Below are 13,203 nucleotides of genomic sequence, written 5' to 3'. Positions count from 1 at the left end.
TGCCTCGCTACATGTTGCTGACGTTAATCGGGTTGAAATTGTTGAATGCATGTGATGCACATGTGCATCATGATTGATGACATGTTGTGCAAGCTATTCACACATCAACTGAGGCACAGGGTCACAATCCCTGTGCTTCTTCAATGTCTGCCACACCTGGCACATACTGATGTATGTGTGCCATGCTGATGTATGCATCCACATCGTTGACATGAGTGTAGACTACATCCCTGCTGTGTGATTTCCTGGTGTAACTCTCCCAATGGTGACATGAAGGTGGACAGGGACGCAGCCTACACAATCGTTCACAATCGTTCACTTGACCATGTCTGACGCAATGTACCCCAATGGTACGTGCGTGTGTACGCATCGTTTCCCTATCGCATTTCGGCTCTACGCAAGCTAAGCGTACCCCGATGGTACGTGCGTGTGTACGCATCATTTCCCTATCGCAGTTCGGCTCTACGCGAGCTAAGCGTACCCCAATGGTAGGTGCGTGTGTACGCATAGTTTCCCTATCGCAGTTCAGCTCTACGCGAGCTAAGCGTACCACAATGGTACGTGCGTGTGTACGCATCGTTTCCCTATCGCAGTTCGGCTCTACGCGAGCTAAGCGTACCCCAATGGTACGTGCGTGTGTACGCATCGTTTCCCTATCGCAGTTCGGCTCTACGCGAGCTAAGCGTACCCCAATGGTACGTGCGTGTGTACGCATCGTTTCCCTATCGCAGTTCGGCTCTACGCGAGCTAAGCGTACCCCAATGGTACGTGCGTGTGTACGCATCGTTTCCCTATCGCAGTTCGGCTCTACGCGAGCTAAGCGTACCCCAATGGTACTTGCATGTGTCGGCCTCGTTTCCCTATCGCATTTCGGCTCTACGCGAGCTAAGCGTACCACAATGGTACGTGCGTGTGTACGCATCGTTTCCCTATCGCAGTTCGGCTCTACGCGAGCTAAGCGTACCCCAATGGTACGTGCGTGTGTACGCATCGTTTCCCTATCGCAGTTCGGCTCTACGCGAGCTAAGCGTACCCCAATGGTACGTGCGTGTGTACGCATCGTTTCCCTATCGCAGTTCGGCTCTACGCGAGCTAAGCGTACCCCAATGGTACGTGCGTGTGTACGCATCGTTACACCATTCAATGTGTAGCATTGGCAATGGCAATGTCACCGTACTTGTGTGTGAATTTTAAAAAATGCATAGGGAACAACTAGGGGAACAGTGTACTGTTCAAAATGCAACCAGGTTGTCATGGATACGGAGTGTTTTTAAACTCCTACAGCTGTCCTGGAAGAATCAGTTAGGAAAAAGTATACAATGTTGCGAAAGTTGTTGTTCAGCTCTGGCTCTATTTTCAAACCATGCATATGTGTGTCATGGGCTTAGGTGTGATGTGATTGGATGGAATATAGGATGCAAATTATGGTGGCCTATCACACACTACTCCTTGGACTCACAGACCCTCTGCAGCACAGATATAAGGCAGCATGTGGCTGTGGGAGGGCACTTGCCTGCACAACATTGGTGTGCTAACCACAGCTGCTGTCTCTGAATCCTCTGGACCCTGATTAGCTGAACATGGAGAGGGCACCTGCATTCACTGATGGTGAGAACAAGGCCCTGCTGGATGCCCTCCAGCCAAACTTCAGCAAGCTGTATGGGAGACCAGAGGATCAGGTGAGTGATGTGTGCAATACCTTGGAGTGTGCACCTGTTGTGTGTGTGACATCATAGCCACTGTGTAGTAATAGTGGATAGATGCAATGTTGTTATGAGTGAGTGCCAGGGTCCACAGTGTTGTTAGAAGAGAGTTATTTGTTGTAGTGTGGTGTGTGACAGCATGTCACGTGCTGCATTGCACCCAGATATAGCATATATTGTTCAGTGAGTGCCATGCTCAAAGAGTGTTTTGCAGCCCTCATGTCATCTGTAGATTTTCAATGTCATGCAAAGCAGTTGTGTTTGCACACAGGCCACATACTCCTGGACAATGATGCAAATGTGTGTGGCATACGATGCCCTGTTGTCCTCCTGTATTTTGTGCACATATGGGTGTCTTGGGAACATGCACCAGGTATACTGATGTTCTGTATCTTTACATTTGTGACAGGTATCTGCCTATGAGAAGGGTGAAATCTGGGTGGACATCGCCAGGGCTGTCCAGAGAGAGGGGGCCTCGCAGGAGGCTTCGAAACATAAAGAAGAGGTGGCAGGACATCCAGTGCTGGAGCCGCCGCATCGCCCGAGTCCAGCTGAAGCTGGAAGCTCCACGCCGGCATGGCGGCAGCCGCCACATCACCCCCAACATGCTCCGGGTCCTGGAAGTGGTGTTCCCATACCTCCATAGGCAGTTGCAGGAGGGACAGCAGCACGAAGGGGGTATGTACATGTCTGTTTGTAGTCATGTGTGTGTGAAATGGTACCTGAAGAGCTCTAAGGCATGGTCACACTCCCATAGTTTGAGTGGTGTGGTCAGACAGGCAGTTCATGCATTGGAATTTGATTGTCCCTCTGTCAGCAGCTGCTTCTTTACATGCCTTGCCCTACTCCACATTAGAGGTTTGCTTTGGCTAATGCTTGTTTTTGACATGTACTCCTATGGTGCAGTGTCTCAGATTGCATCTTCCTTTGCACATCATCATGTTGTAGGGGGGTATGTGACACCTGTTCGTACCTTAAATGTAGCACCACATGTGCACTATGTCTGCCCTTCTTCATATTGTGGCACTGTTCTTGAGTCTCAACAAGTGTTTTATGCACAAGTCTGCCTCAGTGGCCTTTGTCAATGGTACACTTTCAAATTATCTTGTGTTAGCTACAGGTGCACAATGTACATGTGCTATATTTTGGGCTTCTGCAAACTCACACTGGGCAGTGCGTGTGTGCATATTCTCAACATCTGTTGCATGTTCTTTGTACATAGTATTGATGGTCTGCCACACAATGTGACTTTGGATGTACAAAGCGGTGATGGCAGTGTGAGGTGATGGAAGACTTGTTTCAGGTCCCAGGATGGCATCACATGGCAGTTCGCCCAGGACTTTTCTAATGTGGCACAGAGTCAAAGCGAATCAAACATGACCAGGTCTTGATTTGGGTGGCAGGGTTGGCTAATGAACTGTTATGCATCATCAGCTATCCTGTTGTCAGGCAGTGGATCATGATTGTGTCCCTCATACAAGTATTTTCCTTGCCTATACCTTGTCTCCTAACTTACATTGAGCGTTGTGTCTCTGACATTTGTCCACAAGTAGAATTGTCATTATGCAGAGTTCTGTGTCATGTGACTCATGATGCATGCCATGTTGAGGAATGAGGCCAAATGATTTGCAGCTGATATGTCTGATGTGTACAGGTGACTGATATGTTTTCATTCTTCTCCTTGCTCACAGCATCATCATCTGAATCTGGAGGAGACACAGGCGCGGACCAGGCGGAGGAACACACCGACAGTGCCACCTGCTTTGAGGTGTCAGAGGGAGGCAGTGGCACAGAGTGGGAGGAGAGTCTGCAGGCCGGATGACATGTGACTGACACATCTTACCATGCCGACGAATCCGAGACAGACTCTCAGGAGGGGGGGAATATGCAGTAATGGTCACTCATTCATCTTTGGCTGCCCTCCCCTCCTCCAGTCCCATCTCCAACCTCCCAGTCCTTGGTGTGCCTAGGGTCCGTGCTAGCCCCCGTGTCTCCTTTGTTCCCGGCACCGCAGCCCCTGCCCCTGTGTCCCCTGCTGCCCTCAGTGCTGAGACAGTGGACCTACTCCGGCAGATTGCAGTAGGTCAGACATCCATGCTGTCTGTCCTCCATGGACATACACAACTGATGACACAGGTGGTGTCGTTCATGGAGGGCATGTCATCAGCCATGTCTGATCTGCGTCGGAGTGTGGCTGCCATTGAATCAACACTGACGGCACCTCTCTACACCCAGCACCATCTGTCCCCCCCCTCCTTCAGAGCCATCCACCTCTGCCTCTCACATACCTACACAGCATACACGCACACGCCACAGGTCAGACACACCCAGCGCACACACACAGCATAAGAAGCTCAAAGCTCCACGCACACAGTCTCAAGGGCAAGTAGGCACACCCACAGGGAGAGGGGAGACACCTCACACACGCATCCACACACCCAGTAGGACAGACTCACAGCCCTGTACCTCCACCCCCAATGTGTCCCCGGGTTCAGGTGGTAGTTTTTCCGCCCTGGCTGAGGTGTGCAGCCAGGTTTTTGAATCTACTTTCGGCGATGCCCCAACCAGTGTGGATGAATCCACTACACCTGCACCCACTCCACCTGTCCTTCCCTCTCCTGTCCATGCGGTGCCGGAGGATTCCACAGATGGTGCCCCCATAGTCAGCACAGCTGATTAAACGCCATGTGCAGGCAGGTTTGGGTGAGATGACACCCATGGAGGCACAAACTGTTGCAGAGACTCTATTGGACTGGCCATTGGCCTTTAATGAGCGAGGACTCTCATTTGCTTTTCTTTTGTGATTCCGCTGAATAAAGCTAATTTTTTCCTTTTCAGATTTGTAGTTTGTGTGATGATGTCTGTGACTGCTGGGTGCCTGGGAGCTGGTGTGATGTTCACATTTAGGTCTACTAAAATGTGTCTATCTCCTGAGGGTAATGAGTTTGACAATGGTATGTTTTTGATGTACGAGCTGGGCAGTGGTGGGCACTCTGATGCTGGGCAGTGGTGGGCACTCTGATGCTGGGCAGTGGTGGGCACTCTGATGCTGGGCAGTGGTGGGCACTCTGATGCTGGGCAGTGGTGGGCACTCTGATGCTGGGCAGTGATGGGAAGTGGTGGGCACTCTGATGCTGGGCAGTGGTGGGCACTCTGATGCTGGGCAGTGGTGGGCACTCTGATGCTGGGCAGTGGTGGGCACTCTGATGCGGGGCAGTGGTGGGAAGTGGTGGGCACTCTGATGCTGGGCATTGGTGGGAAGTGGTGGGCACTCTGATGCTGGGCAGTGGTGGGCACTCTGATGCTCGGCAGTGGTGGGAAGTGGTGGGCACTCTGATGCTGGGAAGTGGTGGGCACTCTGATGCTGGGCAGTGGTGGGCACTCTGATGCTGGGAAGTGGTGGGCACTCTGATGCTGGGAAGTGGTGGGCACTCTGATGCTGGGCAGTGGTGGGCACTCTGATGCTGGGCAGTGGTGGGAAGTGGTGGGCACTCTGATGCTGGGCAGTGGTGGGAAGTGGTGAGCACTCTGATGCTGGGCAGTGGTGGGCACTCTGATGCTGGGCAGTGGTGGGAAGTGGTGGGCACTCTGATGCTGGGAAGTGGTGGGCACTCTGATGCTGGGCAGTGGTGGGCACTCTGATGCTGGGAAGTGGTGGGCACTCTGATGCTGGGAAGTGGTGGGCACTCTGATGCTGGGCAGTGGTGGGCACTCTGATGCTGGGCAGTGGTGGGCACGCTGATGCTGGGAAGTGGTGGGCACTCTGATGCTGGGAAGTGGTGGGCACTCTGATGCTGGGCAGTGGTGGGCACTCTGATTCTGGGCAGTGGTGGGAAGTGGTGGGCACTCTGATGCTGGGCAGTGGTGGGCACTCTGATGCTGGGAAGTGGTGGGCACTCTGATGCTGGGCAGTGGTGGGCACTCTGATGCTGGGAAGTGGTGGGCACTCTGATGCTGGGCAGTGGTGGGCACTCTCATGCTGGGAAGTAGTGGGCACTCTGATGCTGGGCAGTGGTGGGCACTCTGATGCTGGGAAGTGGTGGGCACTCTGATGCTGGGCAGTGGTGGGCACTCTGATGCTGGGCAGTGGTGGGAAGTGGTGGGCACTCTGATGCTGGGCAGTGGTGGGAAGTGGTGGGCACTCTGATGCTGGGCAGTGGTGGGAAGTGGTGGGCACTCTGATGCTGGGAAGTGGTGGGCACTCTGATGCTGGGCAGTGGTGGGCACTCTGATGCTGGGAAGTGGTGGGCACTCTGATGCTGGACAGTGGGGGGAAGTGGTGGATGTGTTTACTTTACACCAGTTAGACAAACGTTGATATAGCAGTCGTATGTCCCACACGTCTATTGCACTGGTGATGTGCGGTGACTTACCATACCCCGTGGTCGATGACGTACATGCGGCACGTATAACACTGGTGGAGTGCGGTGACGTACCGTACCCCGAAGTCGATGATGTAGGTGCGGTACGTCTCCGTATTACACTGGTGGAGTGCGGTGACGTACCGTACCCCGAGCTGGATGTTGTACATGCGGCACGTATTACACTGGTCGAGTGCGGTGATGTACCGTACCCCGAAGTCGATGACGTAGGTGCGGTACGTCTCCGTATTACACTGGTGTTGTGCGGTGACGTACCGTACCCTGAGCTGGATGACGTACATGCGGTACGTATAACACTGATGGAGTGCGGTGACGTACTGTACCCCGATGTCGATGTCGATGACGTAGGTGCGGTACGTCTCCGTATTACACTGGTGGAGTGCGGTGACGTACCGTACCCCGAGCTGGATGACGTACATGCGGCACGCATAACACTGGTGGAGTGCGGTGACGTACCGTACCCTGATGTCGATGACGTAGGTGCGGTACGTCTCTGTATTACACTGGTGTTGTGCGGTGACGTACCGTACCCCGAGCTGGATGACGTACATGCGGTACATATAACACTGGTGGAGTGCGGTGACGTACCGTACCCCGATGTCGATGACGTAGGTGCGGTACGTCTCCGTTTTACACTGGTGGAGTGCGGTGACGTACCGTACCCCGAGCTGGATGACGTACATGCGGCACGTATTACACTGGTAGAGTGCGGTGACGTACCGTACCCCGAAGTCGATGACGTAGGTGCGGTACGTCTCCGTATTACACTGGTGTTGTGCGGTGACGTACCGTACCCCGAGCTGGATGACGTACATGCGGTACGTATAACACTGGTGGAGTGCGGTGACGTACCGTACCCCGATGTCGATGACGTAGGTGCGGTACGTCTCGGTATTACACTGGTGGAGTGCGGTGACGTACCGTACCCCGAGCTGGATGACGTACATGCGGCACGTATAACACTGGTGGAGTGCGGTGACGTACCGTACCCCGATGTCGATGACGTAGGTGCGGTACGTCTCCGTATTACACTGGTGTTGTGCGGTGACGTACCGTACCCCGAGCTGGATGACGTACATGTGGTACGTATAACACTGGTGGAGTGCGGTGACGTACCGTACCCCGATGTCGATGACGTAGGTGCGGTACGTCTCCGTATTACACTGGTGTTGTGCGGTGACGTACCGTACCCCGAGCTGGATGACGTACATGCGGCACGTATAACACTGGTGTTGTGCGGTGACGTACCGTACCCCGAGCTGGATGACGTACATGCGGCACGTATAACACTGGTGGAGTGCGGTGACGTACCGTACCCCGATGTCGATGACGTAGGTGCGGTACGTCTCCGTATTACACTGGTGTTGTGCGGTGACGTACCGTACCCCGAGCTGGATGACGTACATGCGGCACGTATAACACTGGTGGAGTGCGGTGACGTACCGTACCCTGATGTCGATGACGTAGGTGCGGTACGTTTCCGTATTACACTGGTGAAGTGCGGGAGTGTGTGGTGCAACGTACCCAGACATGAAAGTCGTGCAATGGAGATGTGCCCGTGTGGCAACACATACAGGTATGTTGGAGTTCGTTGTACTCACCTTCTGCGCCGCCGTCGGTTTCTAAATACGAGGTGGTGGGCGTACAGGATAGGGATGACACGGACGATGGCGTTCATGTCCTGCTTGTCGTGTACCGGGTGCCGGTTTTGCCGGAGTGTGGGTTTACGGTAGTTTAGAGCTCTCGTAGCAAAAGAGCCGTACGGAGTGTGTTCAACACGGATCGTACTTCCTGGGTCGGAAGGCGCGGTCTATTTACGTACGGACGCTGCGTGGTGTGTCAGCCGACTGCAATTCGTATGGATTTCCAATTTGTACGGTGTTTTTTACGAGTCGTACGGAGTGACGCTTTAATTTGTGATCGTACTTGCTGAATCGTACGGGGACGCCTACAGGTGCGATTCGTACGGGGAAAAACGCTCCGAACAGCAATTCGGAGCGCTTTTTACCGGATCGGAATCGACACCTGAGTGTCTCTGTAAATGAAAGAATTATATTTGCACCTTTTTCTATATTCTCCCATGTCTCTCCTCACAGTCTACCTCTCTCTGCATATACTGTCCTCTCTTTTCTGATATTTCCACTCTTCCCTATTTTCACTTGTCTTTCTTGATAGTGCTGTTTGTTTTGAAACTGCATCCTGTGTTCTTAGTCTCTCTCTGTCGTCATGGTCTTTCCTGTCCCCTAATGTTCCCCTTTCTTTTTATACTCCCCCCTATGCCCTCTTAATTCTCTCTGTTTTATCATACCTCTTCTTAGCAATGCCCCACTCTATATAGATAGAGTGCTGCATACACTCTTGGGCAGATTTAAAAGTACCTTGGGCCTTTTTCTTCTTGTATTAAGTCTCATGTTTGGATGTAATGCTGGCAAAAAACTAATGCTGCATATTGGAAATGTATTTTGAAAATGAGTCAGGTTTCTGCACTGTAATGTAGTGCTCATATACATGGGCTGAGTTCTGTCTCTTAAACGTTTTAGTGTGGTAAATGCGTTTTGGATAAATGTATGGTTTTACAATTTTTGTCCAGGATCACACTGAGTGTTTGTGTAAATGAATGAATTATATTTGCACCTTTTTCTATAATCTCCCCTGTCTCTCCTCACAGTCTCCCTCTCTCTGCATATACTGTCCTCTCTTTTCTGATATTTCCACTCTTTCCTTATTTTCACTTGTTTTTCCTGATAGTGTTGTTTGTTTTCAAACTGCATCCTGTGTTCTCAGTCTCTCTCTGTCGTCATGGTCTTTCCTGTCCCCTAATTTTCCCCTTTCTTTTTAATCTCCCCCCTCTGCCCTCTTGATTCTCTCTGTTTCATCATACCTCCTCTTAGCAATGTGCTCATATACATGGGCTGTGTTCTGTCTCTTAAATGTTTTAGTGTAGTCTAATCTGTGCTCTCTTAAGAGTAATATAATAGTGTGTTTTATACATTTATTTTTCAAAAGTGATATATCTTTTTTATACTAGATTTTTTTCATCAATACTAAAAAAAGTCATCATGCCTAGGAAGGCTAAGAAGACAAAACAACGAAAGAAAGCAAGTTATTTAAAGAGAAGTCATCTACAAGATTTACCTCAAGAAAAATGTACAAATAAGATGCAAAAATGTCCTGGTAATGTCTACGAAGATTGATGAACAGTAAGAATAGTGTAGAAAGAATACCCTATGCACACACAAAAAATTACAATACATTGCATATGAGTCAAACTACAATGCACGAAGCAACAAAGCAACAGAATATTTGGGGATCTCCTGTAAGGAAACAATCCGATGAAATTCCTTATTCTGTAAAACAGCCAGCCGACACGTGTTTCATCGCTTATGCGAATCCTCAGGGCTTAACGTGGCTGTGTCAAGCATAGAGGTCGCTCTGCCGGTGATATTTCCGACCCAGCAGGGCCCGTGACCTTCGTGGTGATAATCAGGGATGTGAAATCCTCACCCTGTATCAAGGAGTAGGCGTTCCCGGTGTGGAATCTCAGAAATGTGATATTCAATGATGTGGAAAACCGTGTATATACTTCGTGGTTCCCCAGATTTTTCGTGAAGAAGTGCTGAGCCCAGGAGTCGCTTAAGCAATCAGTAGTGAGGGTCCATACCAGGAACAAGGCTTGACTTTGTTCGTTCGTTTGAGAAAATTACTAAGGATTTTGAGCCTCACTACTGATTGCCTAAGCGATTCCTGGGCTCAGCACTTCTTCACGACAAATCTGGGGAACAGCGAAGTATATACACGGTTTTCCACATCATTGAATATCACATTTCTGAGATTCCACATGCTTCGTGCATTGTATTTTGACTCATATACAACGTATTGTAATTTTTTGTGTGTGCATAGGGTATTCTTTCTGTTCATTTGGTTGGTGGACTTGTCCAGTAACCGCAGAGTGGTTCCAAGGGTTTTCCACTCACACAGATGCACCACCCACACACAGCACGCCACTCAATCTATGCGCCCACTGTTGGCTGAGCGCCCTTTGCTTATCTGATACCTAAAAACCTTTCAGGATTAGCTATCGTACGAGTAGTGTGTACAAAGAAAACCAAAATCAGTGTTTTTGCAAGCAAGAGAAAAGACAAGAACCGTGTAGTATTATGTTCTGAAAAAAATGAGTGCAATACAAGGAGGAAAAATGTATACACGGAGATAAGGAAGAAGATGTACTATAGTCGAGTTGTATTAAATTTGACTAAGATTGTAAAGAATTGTAAAAGAAAAAGGGCTTTTTACCTAAAAAAAGAAATATATTGAAAATGTAGTTCAGAAAACTTTTGCATTGAAAAAAAGACTTTTTATTTTAGTAATCAATAGAATTCGATCATAGATAAGATTGATGAAGGCCAAAAGTAAGTGGAACAGATTAATTAACAAAAGTAATTTTTCAGAGGTTTTTCAGGGTGAATGGAAACATAGTTCAAGTTCTGAGCCTTTTTTAATTAAGAAAGTTATCTTCAGAGTAATGATTTGTTGCATGCAGTTGACACTAGTGGTCATGCTTATGAGGTTAGAAACGGTTGTCCTATTGAGAAAGAAAAAATTGTTCCTAGAAATGAGGAACAGTTGTTAGCTGATGAAGTTTTAGGGAGACGTCCTAAAGCTCCAGTGTACACTTGGAATTGTAGTAGTATTTGTAGTGTACGGCAGGAGTCTATTGATTTTTTACGTAATATCTTACGTAACTATACTAAGAAAAGTGTTAAACAAAAGATTAAGATGTTGCAAAGATTAGACCCTTGCAGAGTGAGTCAAATTACTGGATTGCAAGGACATTCTTTAGCTTGTCTTTCTAAAAAAGTGTGTCAAAGTGTTTTTCACCATTTCAGGATGTTAGCAGTTCATCATACTCAAATGAGGAAATTAGTGAGAAGGTTGGATTATGCAAAAAGTCCAGCAATAATGTTAAAAAAGTTGAACAGTGCTCTTTTGCATGGATCTGTATCAGATGTAATTAAGGTTTGTGATGAAATTGAGGTTAGTTATTTTGGTCCTGAAGAACACTGTGCAGAAATTGATCCATTAATAGATGGAAATGTGGAAGAAAATGTACAGCATTCTAGTATAAAAAAAATTGAGCAAGAAATTACTACGTTTGAGGTAATTTCTGGTGAAAGGCCAAATTATTCTTGTATCTGTTATCGACGTACTCATTGTAAAAATCAGACTAGGACTGTTGATCTGTATGTAAAAAGTGAAAAAGAAAATAATAATGAGTGGAAGGATTTTGCAACTTATTTGTTGGTACAGAATTGTTTTGATTTGGGTTCTGATCAGCGTATTTGTAAATATTGTTATAACAAATTAGATGAGAATAAAATGCCTGCTAGAGCTGTGTATAATAATCTTGAGTTGGTAAATATTCCTTGTGAATTGATGGATTTAAATACTATGAGTCTATTCTTATTCAATGTGTTCATCCATTTCAAGCTATTGTTCGTATGGAGCCTGAGACAGGGAAATTGCCTCTTTCAGATTTACAGAGAGGGTTAAAGTGAAGAGCTGTATATTTGCCTCTTGCTGTAGAAAATGTAGAAGATGAACCTTTAGGTATTTTAGTTAATGATGTTCCTACTAAGAGTAAGAAAATCTGGCAGGAATTAGTGGATGTTAGGAAAGATAAAAAGGACACATTGTATCTGATGAAAAACAATCAATATTATGAAAATGTGTTTCTGAGAGAAGAAGAAATAACTGTAGAAGAAGACAGTGACTTGCCATCTGGACAAAAACACAACAGAAGAAATCTACGAACATTATAGTGTTCATCCGCTTCATTATAAAGAAGTGATGGGGGATACTATAGAGTTGTTCCAAATGAAAGAAGCAAAGGGAAATCCCATTAGTGTATGGGAAAAAAGCTTGGAAGCTCGCTGTTTTCCTCAGTTGTTTCCCACAGGAACAGGAGGACGATATGATGACCGACCTGTGCAGATTCCTGCATCTGAATACCGGACATCAAGATTGTATGCCGAAGGTCCAAGATTTCGACAATGTATTCCATATTTGTTTCATCTGTTATTTGAGAGTGACTTGTCTGGACTTTCTTATGCAGTAAATCATATATTGAAAACAGGTGTACATCTGCAAAATGTTTCAGCAAAGGAATTTAAGGATACATTACACTTGAAAGATAATGTTTTGGAATCTCATCTGATTAATCTCATGGCATGTCAGCGTGGTACTAATGAGTACTGGTACCGTCGTCATGGAGAACTTAAATGTATGCTAAGGAACTTAGGAACTCCTACATGGTTCCTTATTCTAAGCTGTGCTGAATATGCTTGGGATGATTTACTTCAATTTCTTCGAGAGGCAAATGCAAATATAGTAAATATTGAATACAAGACACCTGGAGAATTGTGTTCTTTGGATCCAGTTAATGTATGTAGGTATTTCAATCATAGATTTAAAGCTATGATGTCCTTTTATCACCAATAAAAAAATCCACCTCTTGGAGAGGCTTTGGATTTCTTTTGGAGAAAGGAGTATCAAGCAAGAGGTGCTCCTCACATCCATATGTTAATATGGATTAAAGATGCTCCCAAATTTGGAACAGACTCAGATGACACTGTATTGTCTTTCATTGAAGAATATGCAACATGTGATATACCGACAAGTACAAAAGATAACAATTTAAGAGGAAAAGTCTAACGATTTCAAAGTTATCGTTGTGGCAAATACTGTTGACGAAAGTACAAATCAAAGGATAAATTCTATACCAAATGTCGTTTTGCATTCCCACGTCCTGTAATATCAAAAGGAAGAGTGAACAGTTTTATGTTATCTCTGCGACATAGTATCAGAAGAAAGTCTCCAAAAAATACCTACAACTTAAGAAGAAATGAAGAGTCAAAATATATAAATGATTACAACCCAGTAATTTTGTCCATGGGGAATGCTAACATGGATATTTAATACGTTGCGGACAATTCCATAGCTGTTGCTCAATATGTAACATCTTACATTACCAAATCAGAAAAGACAGAGTTGAAGGAAATGTGGGAAGAGATTTCTCACGAGAAGAGTCTAAGTAAGAAATTATATACTTTCAGTTTGAA

The sequence above is a fragment of the Lissotriton helveticus genome, chromosome 1_1 (genome assembly GCF_964261635.1).
Source record: "Lissotriton helveticus chromosome 1_1, aLisHel1.1, whole genome shotgun sequence".
Taxonomy (NCBI): domain Eukaryota; kingdom Metazoa; phylum Chordata; class Amphibia; order Caudata; family Salamandridae; genus Lissotriton; species Lissotriton helveticus.
This window is presented reverse-complemented; position numbering follows the sequence as displayed.